At 39.4% G+C, this 10,945-nt stretch overlaps 1 pseudogene; it reads right to left on the bottom strand.

Annotated features, from left to right (window-relative positions):
• Positions 1–10,013: 10,013 nt before the first annotated feature.
• LOC115863508 (E3 ubiquitin-protein ligase RNF220 pseudogene) lies at positions 10,014–10,799 on the bottom strand (annotated as a pseudogene).
• Between the last annotated feature and the right edge of the window lie 146 nt (positions 10,800–10,945).

Genomic DNA, 10,945 nt, shown 5'->3' with positions numbered 1-10,945 from the left:
AAAAAAAACTCTGCAAAACCCACAGAAACAGAGAGGCTAAACAACATGCTACTAAACAACCAATGGAACACTGAAGAAATCAAAGGGGAAATAAAAAAATACTGGAGACAAAAGAAAACAAAAACAAAATAACGAAAAACCTATGTCATAGCAAAAGCAGTTCTGAGAGGGAAGTTTATAGCAATATCAGGAAACAAGAAAAATATCAAATAAACAACCTAACCTTACACTTGAAGGAACTAAAGAAAGAAGAACAGCAAAACCCAAAGTTAGTGGAAGGAAAGAAATCATAAAGATTGAAATGGAAATAAATGAAATATAGACTAAAAAAACTGTAGAAAAGATCAGTAAAACTAAGAGCTGATTCTTTGAGAAGATAAACAAAATAAACATTTAACCAGACTCATCAAGAAAAAGAGATGGTCAAAATCAATAAAATCGGAAATGAAAAAGGAGAAGTTACAACTGACACCACAGAAATACAAAGGATCATAAGAGATTTCTATTAATAACTATATGCTGATAAAATGGTCAACTTAGAAGAAATGGACAAATTCCTAGATAGGTATAATTTCCCGAGACTGAACCAGAAAGAAATAGAAAATATGAACCTTCAAATTACCAGTAATGAAATTGAATTGGTAATAAATAAAACTCCCCCAAAACAAAAGTCCAGGTCCAGACAGCTTCACAGGTGAATTCTACCAAACATTTAAAGATGAGTTAACACCTATTCTCAAATTATTCCAAAAAGTTGAAGAGGAAGGAGCACTTCCAAACTCACTCTTTGTGGCCAGCATCACCCTGATACCAACCCAGACAAAGAAATCACAATAAAAGAAAATTACAGGCCAATATCACTGATGAATACAGATGGAAAAACTGCAGATGGAATCCAACAATACATTAAAAGCATTATACCCCATGATCATCTGGAATTTATTCCAGGGGTGCAAGGATATTTCATATCTACAAATCAATCAGTGTGATACACCACATTAACAAACTGAAGAAATGAAATCATATGATCATCCCAACACATGTAGAAAAAACTTTTGACAAAATTCAATATCCATTTATGATAAAAACTTTTAACAAAGTGGGTATAGAGGGAACATACCTCAACACAATAAAGGTCATATATGATAAACCCACAGCTAACATCATACTCAACAGTAAAAAGCTGAAAGCATTTTCTCAAATTCAGGAACAAGGATGCCCATTCTCACCACTTTTATTCAACACAGTATTAGAAGTCCTAGCCTCAGCAATCAGACAAGAAAAAGAAATAAAAGGAATTCAAAATGGAAAGGAAGAAATAAAACCGTCATCATTTGCAGATGACATGATACTATATACAGAAAACCCTTATGCCACTAAAAATTATTAGAACTAATAAATAAATTTGGTAAAGTAGCAGGACAAAAAATTAACATATGGAATTACGTTACATCTCTATATATTAACAATGAACTAGCAGAAAGAGAAATTAAGCAAAGAATCCTATTTACAATGCCATCAGAAAGAATCAGATACCCAGGAATAAACCTACCTAAGGAGGTAAAAGACCTGTACTTGGAAAACTATAAGACAGTGATGAAACTGACTCAAACAGATGGAAAGATATACTGTGTTCATGGATTGGAAGAACTAATATTGTTAAAATGATCATAATGCCCAAGGAAATCTACAGATTCAATATGACCCCTATGATAATAACAATGGCATTTGTCACAGAAGTAGCACAAATAATTTTAAAATTTGTATGGAAACAAAAACGACCTTGAAAAGTCAAAAAAACCTTGAGAAAAAGAACAGAGCTGGAGGTTTCATGCTCCGTGACTTCAGACTACAGTACAAAGTTACAGTCATCAAAACAGTATGGTACTGGCACAACGGCAGACACACAGACCAGTGGAACAGAATCGAGAGCCCAGAAATAAACCCACACACTTATGGTCAATTAATCTAGGGCAAAGGAGGCAAGAATATACATGAGGAAAAAAAGTCTCTTCAATAAGTGGTTCTGGGAAAACTGCACAGTTACATGCAAAAGAATGAAATTAGAACATTTTGTCACACAATATACAAAAATAAAGTTGAAGTAGGTAATGACCTAAATATGAGACTGGAAACCATAAAATTCCTAGAGGAAAACATAGGCAGAACATTCTTTGACATAAGTTGTAGCCATATATATATATATATATATATATATATATATATATATATATATATATAAAATCTGTCTACTAAGACAAAGGAAACAAGAGCAAAAATAAACAAATGGAACCTAATTAAACTCAAAAGCTTTTGGACAGCAAAGCAAAACATTGAAAATACAAAAAGACAACCTGCTGAATGGGAGAAAATATTTGCAGATGATATGACAAATGAGGGGTTAATATCCAAAATGTGTAAACAGTTCATGCAGTTCAATATCAAAAACCAATCTGATTAAATATGGACTGAAAATCTGAATATTTTTCCAAAGAAGACATACATGTGTTCAACACATACATGAGAAGATTCTCAATGTTGCTATCATCAGGGAAATGCAAATCAAAACCACAATGAGATATCATCCCACATCTGTCAGAATGGCTATCAACAAAACACACACACACACACACACACACAAACAAATAACAAATGTTGGTGAGGATGTGAAGAAAAGGGAACCCTCATACACTGTTGGTGGGAATGTAAATTGGTGCTGCCACTGTGGAAAATAGTATGGCCATTTCTCAAAAAACTAAAAACAGAACTACCTTATGACCCAGCAATTCCACTCCTGGGTATATATCTAAAAATACTGAAAACACTAATATGAAAAGATACAGGCACCCTAATGTTCCTAGCAACATTATTTACAATAGCCAAGATGTGGAAGCAACCTAAGTGTCCATTAACAGATGAATGGATAAAGAAGTTGTGGTAAACATATACAATGGAATACTACTCAGCCGTTATAATGAAAAATGCCACTTGCAGCAACATGGAGAAACCTCTTCTTGATAGCTGTGAAGTTTCTTGGATTATGTATTTCTACAGGGTAGACTATATCTGTCAAGGCGAGAATTTTTAATGAAGTGTACCTTTCAAAGGAAGTCTTTAAAATATCAGAGTTCCTTATGTCTGCAGATTGAGATTTTAGTTTATCTGGAACAGACCTTGTTTAGGAATATTTTAGTATGGCCATTTAGCTTTTTTTTTTTTTCCTTTGATACCTCTCTCACTGGATTCCTTTTTTTTTTTTTAACATCTTTATTGGAGTATAATTGCTTTACAATGGTGTGTTAGTTTCTGCTTTATAACAAAATGAATCAGTTATACATATATCCTCATATCTCCTCCCTCTTGCATCCCCCTCCCACCCACTCTAGGTGGTCACAAGGCACTCAGCTGATCTCTCTGTGCTATGTGGCTGCTTGCCACTAGCTATCTATTTTACATTTGGTAGTATATGTAAGTCCATGCCACTCTCTCACTTCAACCCAGCTTAACCTTCCCCCTCCCCGTGTCCTCAAGTCCATTCTCTACATCTGTGTCTTTATTCCTGTCCCACCCCTAGGTTCTTCATAACCTTTTTTTTTTTTTTAAGATTCCATATATTTCTGTTAGCATACAGTAGTTGTTTTTCTCTTTCTGAGTTACTTCACTCTGTATGACAGACCCTAGGTCCATCCACCTCACTACAAATAACACAATTTTGTTCCCTTTTATGGCTGAGTAATATTCCTTTGTATATATGTGCCACATTTTCTTTATTCATTCACCTGTCGATGGACACCTAGGTAGCTTCCAGGTCCTGGCTATTGTAAAAAGAGCTGCAACGAACATTGTGGTACATGACTCTTTTTGAATTATGGTTTTCTCAGGGTATATGCCCAGTAGTGGGATTGCTGGGTCGTATGGTAGTTCTACTTTTAGTTATTAAGGAACCTCCATACTGTTCTCCATAGTGGCTGTACCAATTAATATTCCCACCAACAGTGCAAGAGGGTTCCCTTTTCTCCACACCCTCTCCAGCATTTATTGTTTCTAGATTTTTTGATGATGGCCATTCTGACTGGTATGAGATAATATCGCATTGTAGTTTTGATTTGCATTTCTGTAATGATTAATGATGTTGAGCATTCCTTCATGTGTTTGTTGGCAATCTGTATATCTTCTTTGGCGAAATGTCTATTTAGGTCTTCTGCCCATTTTTGGATTGGGTGGTTTGTTTTTTGGATATTGAGCTGCATGAGCTGCTTGTAAATATTGGAGATTAATCCTTTGTGAGTTGCTTCATTTGCAAATATTTTCTCCCATTCTGAGCGTTTGCTTTTCGTCTTGTTGATGGTTTCGTTTGCTGTGCAAAACCTTTGAAGTTTCATTACGTCCCATTTGTTTATTTTTGTTTTTATTTCCATTTCTCTAGGAGGTGAGTCAAAAAGGATCTTGCTGTGATTTATGTCATAGAGTGTTCTGCCTATGTTTTCCAGCCTAGTGTATGGCCTTACATTTAGGTCTTTAATCCATTATGAGTTTATTTTTGTGTATGGTGTTAGGGAGTGTTCTCATTTCATTCTTTTACATGTAGCTGTCCAGTTTTCCCAGCACCACTTATTAAACAGACTGTCTTTTCTCCATTGTATATTCTTGCCTCCTTTATCAAAGATAAGGTGACCATATGTGTGTGGGTTTATCTCTGGGATTTCTATCCTGTTCCATTGATCTATATTTGAGTTTTTGGGCCAGTACCATACTGTCTTGATTACTGTAGCTTCGTAGTATACTCTGAAGTCAGGGAGCCTGATTCCTCCAACTCCATTTTTCTTTCTCAAGATTGCGTTGGCTATTCGGGGTCTTTTATGTTTCCATACAAATTGTGAAATTTTTTGTTCTAGTTCTGTGAAAAATGCCAGTGGTAGTTTGATAGGGATTGCATTGAGTCTGTAGATTGCTTTGGGTAGTATAATCATTTTCACAATATTGATTCTTCCAAACCAAGAACATGGTTATCTCAACAACTGTTTGTATCATCTTTAATTTCTTTCATCAGTGTCTTATAATTTTCTTCATACAGGTCTTTTGTCTCCTTAGGTAGGTTTATTCCTAGGTATTTTATTCCTTTTGTTGCAGTGGTAAATGGGAGTGTTTTCTTAATTTCACTTTCAGATTTTTCATCATTAGTGTATAGGAATTCAAGAGATTTCTATGCATTAATTTTGTATCCTGCTACTTTACCAAATTCATTGATTAGCTCTAGTAGTTATCTGGTAGCATCTTTAGGATTCTCTATGTATAGTATAATGTCATCTGCAAACAGTGACAGCTTTACTTCTTCTTTTCCAATTTGGATTCCTTTTATTTCTTTTTTTTCTCTGATTTCTGTGGCTAAAACTTCCAAAACTATGTTGAATAGTAGTGGTGAGAGTGGGCAACCTTGTCTTGTTCTTGATCCTAGTGGAAATGCTTTCAGTTTTTCCCCTTTGAGGATGATGTTGGCTGTGGGTTTGTCATATATGGCCCTTATTATGGTGAGGAAAGTTCCCTCTGTGCCTACTTTCTGCAGGGTTTTTATCATAAATGGGTGTTGAATTTTGTCGATAGCTTTTTCTGCATCTATTGAGATGATCATATGGTTTTTCTCCTTCAATTTGTTAATATGGTGTATCACGTTGATTGATTTGCGTATATTGAAGAATCCTTGCATTTCTGGGATAAACCCCACTTGATCATGGTGTATGATCCTTTTAATCTGCTGTTGGAGTCTGTTTGCTAGTATTTTGTTGACGATTTTTACATCTATATTCATCAGTGATATTGGCTTGTAGTTTTCTTGCTTTGTGACATCTCTGTCTGGTTTTGGTATCAGGGTGATGGTGGCCTCGTAAAATGAGTTTGGGAGTGTTCCTCCCTCTGCTATATTTTGGAAGAGTTTGATAAGGATAGGTGTTAGCTCTTCTCTAAATGTTTGATAGAATTTGCCTGTGAAGCCATCTGGTCTTGGGCTTTTGTCTGTTCAAAGATTTTTCATCACAATTTTAATTTCAGCGCTTGTGATTGGTCTGTTCATATTTTCTATTTCTTCCTGGTCCAGTCTCCGAAGGTTGTGCCTTTCTAAGAATTTGTCCATTTTGTCCAGTTTATTGGCATATAGTTGCTTGTAGTAATCTCTCATGATTCTTTGTATTTCTGCAGTGTTAGTTGTTACATTTCCTTTTTTATTTCTAATTCTGTTGATTTGAGTCTTCTCCCTTTTTTTCTTGATGAGTCTGGCTAATGGTTTATCGATTTTGTTTATCTTCTGAAAGAAACAGATTTTAGTTTTATTGATCTTTGCTATTGTTTCCTTCATTTCTGTTTCATTTATTTCTGATCCGATCTTTATGATTTCTTTCCTTCTACTAACTTTGGGGTATTTGGTTCTTCTTTCTCTAATTGCTTTAGGTGTAAGGTTAGGTTGTTTATTCGAGATGTTTCTTGTTTCTTAAGGTAGGAATTTATTGCTGTAAACTTCCCTCTTAGAACTGCTTTTGCTGCATCCCGTAGGTTTTGGGTCGTCGTGTTTTCATTGTCATTTGCTTCTAGGTATTTTTTGATTTCCTCTCTAATTTCTTCAGTGATCTCTTGGTTGGTTATTAAGTATTGTATAGTTTAGCCTCCATGTGTTTGTATTTTTTACAGATTTTTTCCTGTAATTGATATCTAGCCTCATAACTTTGTGGTCAGAAGAGATACTTGATAGGATTTCAATTTTCTTAAATTTACCAAGGCTTGATTTGTGACTCAAGATATGATCTATCCTGGAGAATGTTTCATGAGCACTTGAGAAGAATGTGTATTCTGTTGTTTTTGGATAGAATGTCCTATAAATATCAATTAAGTCCATCTTGTTTAATGTATCATTTAAAGCTTGTGTTTCCTTATTTATTTTCATTTTGGATGATCTGTTGATGGGTGAAAGTGGGGTGTTTAATCCCCTACTATGAATGTGTCACTGTTGATTTCTCCTTTTATTGCTGTTAGTATTTGCCGTATGTATTGAGGTGCTCCCATGTTGGATGCATAAATATTTACAATTGTTATATCTTCTTCTTGGATTGATCCCTTGATCATTATGTAGTGCCCTTCTTTGTCTCTTGTAATAGTCTTTGTTTTAAGGTCTATTTTGTCTGATATGAGATTTGCTACTCCAGCTTTCTTTTGGTTTCCATTTGCATGGAATATCTTTTTCCATCCCCTCACTTTCAGTCTGTATGAGTCCCTAGGTCTGAAGTGGGTTTCTTGTAGACAGCATATATATGGGTCTCGTTTTGGTATCCATTCAGCCAGTCTATGTCTTTCGGTTTGAGCATTTAATCCATTTACATTTAAGGTAATTACTGATATGCATGTTCCTATTACCATTTTCTTAGTTGTTTTGGGTTTGTTATTGTAGGTCTTTTCCTTCTCTTGTGTTTCTTGCCTAGAGAAGTTCCTTTAGCATTTGTTTTAAAGCTGGTTTGGTGGTGCTGAATTCTCTTAGCTTTTGCTTGTCTGTAAAGGTTTTAATTTCTCCATCAAATCTGAATGAGATCCTTGCTGGGTAATCTTGGTTGTAGGTTTTTCCCTTTCATCACTTTAAATATGTCCTGTCACTCCCTTCTGGCTTGCAGAGTTTCTGCTGAAGAATCAGCTGTTAATCTTATGGGGATTCCCTTGTATGTTACTTGCTTTTTCCTTTGCTGCTTTTTTTTCTTTGTATTTAATTTTTGATAGTTTGATTAATATGTGTCTTGGTGTGTTTCTCCTTGGATTTATCCCTTATGGGACTCTCTGTGCTTCCTGGACTTGATTAACTGTTTCCTTTCCCATATTAGGGAAGTTTTCAACTATAATCTCTTCAAATATTTTCTCAGTCTCTTTTTCTATTCTTCTTCTGGGACCCCTATAATTCGAATGTTGATGCGTTGAATATTGTCCCTGACGTCTCTGAGACTGTCCTGAATTCTTTTCTTTCTTTTTTCTTTATTCTGCTATGCAATAGTTATTTACACCATTTTATCTTCCAGATCACTTATCCGTTCTTCTGCCTCAATTATTCTATTGATCCCTTCTAGAGAATTTTTAATTTCATTTACTGTGGTGTTCATCATTGTTTATTTGCTCTTCAGTTCTTCTAGGTCCTTGTTAAACGTTTCTTGTATTTTCTCCATTCTATTTCCAAGATTATGGATCATCTTTAGTATCATTATTCTGAATTCTTTTCAGGTAGACTGCCTATTTCCTCTTCATTTGTTAGGTCTGGTGGGTTTTTACCTTGCTCTTCATCTGCTGTATGTTTCTCTGTCTTCTCATTTTGCTTATCTTATTGTGTTTGGGGTCTCCTTTTCTCAGGCTGCAGGTTCATAGTTCTTGTTGTTTTTGGTGTCTGCCCTCAGTGGCTAAGGTTGGTTCAGTGGGTTGTGTAGGTTTCCTGGTGGAGGGGACTAATGCCTGGGTTCTGGTGGATGAGGCTGGATCTTGTCTTTCTGGTTTGCAGGTCCACCTCTCGTGGTGTGTTTTGGGGTGTCTGTGACCTTATTATGATTTTAGGCAGCCTCTCTGCTAATGGGTGGGGTTGTGTTCCTGTCTTGTTAGTTGTTCGGTGTAGGGTGTCCAGCACTGTATCATGCTGGTCGTTGAGTGGAGCTGGGTCTTGGTGTTGAGATGGAGATCTCTCGGAGATTTTCCCTGTTTGGTATTACGTGGAGCTGGGAGGTCTCTGATGGACCAATGTCCTGAACTTGTCTCTCCCACCTCAGAGACACAGCCCTGATGCGTTTTTCTTCTATTTATTTTGAGTGAATTATAGGCCCTCCCCGCTCTGATACTCACTAGGGTTTAAGCATGATCCTCTGCACATAATTTAAAAATCAAAACACCAACTGGCGGATTTAAGCAAACCCCCTATTTTTAGAACAGTATTAAAAATAATTGCAGATTTTATTTTCGGCCACACAGCCAAGCAGCAACAGAGGAGGCTCCTGGGCGTTCCTCCATCCCTCAGTGCAGAGCTGGGCTGACCATTTCCTTGCTCGGACAGCTGCCTCTCCTCTGCTCATCTTTCAAATTTCCCTTTCTACAGGAAGTTTAGCTAGCCAACCATAGGCAAAGTTATTTTCCTTTATCTCTGTACACTATAGCATCTTCAATAAAGCTGTCTTTATTGGTTTAATCCATGTTGAATGTAGTTTATAAAGGGAAAGGACAAGTACCTTTGTATAGCATATACAGACAAAGCATCAGTCCATGGGGTCCATAAGAAGGGCAGGGCAGACAATACTTTTCCCTGGGAACAGTAGCTCTAATTCCAGGAAAGGTTCTCAGCTGAAGTCTGTGCAGCCAGAAGCACCCTCCTCCAGCCCCAATCTCAGCCCCTGCTTCAGCTGGGTTCCCATTTCCCATGCCTCCCGACTTCCTTAACCCCTGATGAAGAGCCCCAGGAGCTAAGGCTAAGAAGATCATGTCCTTAGGGCATGCATCCCATGTTTGGGAGAAGAAATATACACCACTGAACACGGAGCACATGGGAGATGGAAGTGACACCATGGTGCAGGGAGGGGGAGAGGCAGGCACCCCAAGAGGTGGAAGGGCCTGGCCCCCAGCCAGACCTGAAGATGGCGCTGCTTCCAGGTGTTCTTAGCAAAAGAAGAAACTCCTACAACCTAAGGGGAGGAGTTGTCCCATTTATACACAACATTGTAAACATATATGGTCCTGTTGTTACATGTGATTCAGTTTGGTGTTTGCATGTCTGTCTGTCCATCTGTCAGGCTGGGGGCTGGATCTCAGGAGCCTTGCTGGGCTACCTCCCCTTCCTACTGCCCCCACCTTCCTACCCCAGGAATGGAACCTGGAACAGGTATGGTCCCCCATCTTGGTGGGATCTGGCAGGCAGGGCCTGAGCCTCTGCCTCCACTCTGGCTCCAGAGTCCTTGGTGAGTGCATGTATGTACGTGGAGAACCTGAGTGGAAGTGTGTACAAGGGGGAGGTCACGTCATGGGGGACGGGGGGGCGGAGAGGGGGGCTGTTGGAGGCAAGGCCTGCCTGGGGTGGCTGGCTCACGAGTGGATTCTCCATGGGTCTCTGGGTGGAGATTCTCAGCAACCAGGGTCTGCAGTCAGCACCCCTCACAGCACACAAGCTAACCCTGGATGGTCTTCAGGGGCATCAAGTATGAGTCCATGCCGACAAGGCACTTGTAATGGTCCCCACAGGATAGCCGCCGTCCAAGCTCCCTGACCCGGCAGGGCCTCAGACATGGTCACAGCTACATCTTCGGTTGCTATTCCTTGCCGGTCTTCTGCACGGCCTCCTGCGTGCTGCTCTCACCGCTGCTGGTAGAAGGCATCTCTTTCCTCGCCTGTTTAGAGAACTCGGGCGTGGTGCATGTGCTGGGAGGGCCGTTTAGGACTGCCCCCTGGAGGAGTGTGCCTCTCTCCTCGGCTTCACCTGGCTCCTCGCCTGTGCAGGGGATGGCATCAGCCTCCACGTACCATGGCTTCCCAAGCTCCAGAATGTCATCCACATCCAAGTCAGCATCCCTGTCCCGACTCTCTTGGCCGCGGTACATGAGGAAGCCAGAGCCTGGAAAACCACCTCCCAGGAGAGTGGTGGCCCGCCTCCACCTCCGCGGGCTCCACTCATGCCCCAGGGTGGTGCTGTTCTCATGCTCCACGTCCAGGGTATCAGTCGATCCAGGGCATCATTCACAGCCATGTAGGAGCCTCTGCCCTTTGTCTTGTTTCCTCCGTTTCATTTTCCCAATCAGAGCATTCAGTAGGGTCTGCGGGAAGGCCTACTTCCTCCTTCCTGCTGGCCCCCCGCCTGCTAAGTCATTGGTTCAGACACTCAGCAGAGCCGCCAGGGGGCTTCTCTAGCGGGACCCCGTGGCGGGGTATGCGGGCGGATTCCCCCTGGCTGCCTGGT

This window comes from Globicephala melas, chromosome 4 (assembly GCF_963455315.2).
Source record: "Globicephala melas chromosome 4, mGloMel1.2, whole genome shotgun sequence".
NCBI lineage: Eukaryota > Metazoa > Chordata > Mammalia > Artiodactyla > Delphinidae > Globicephala > Globicephala melas.
Note: the sequence above shows the minus strand (reverse complement) of the source record. Positions and strands in the feature narration are given on the sequence as shown.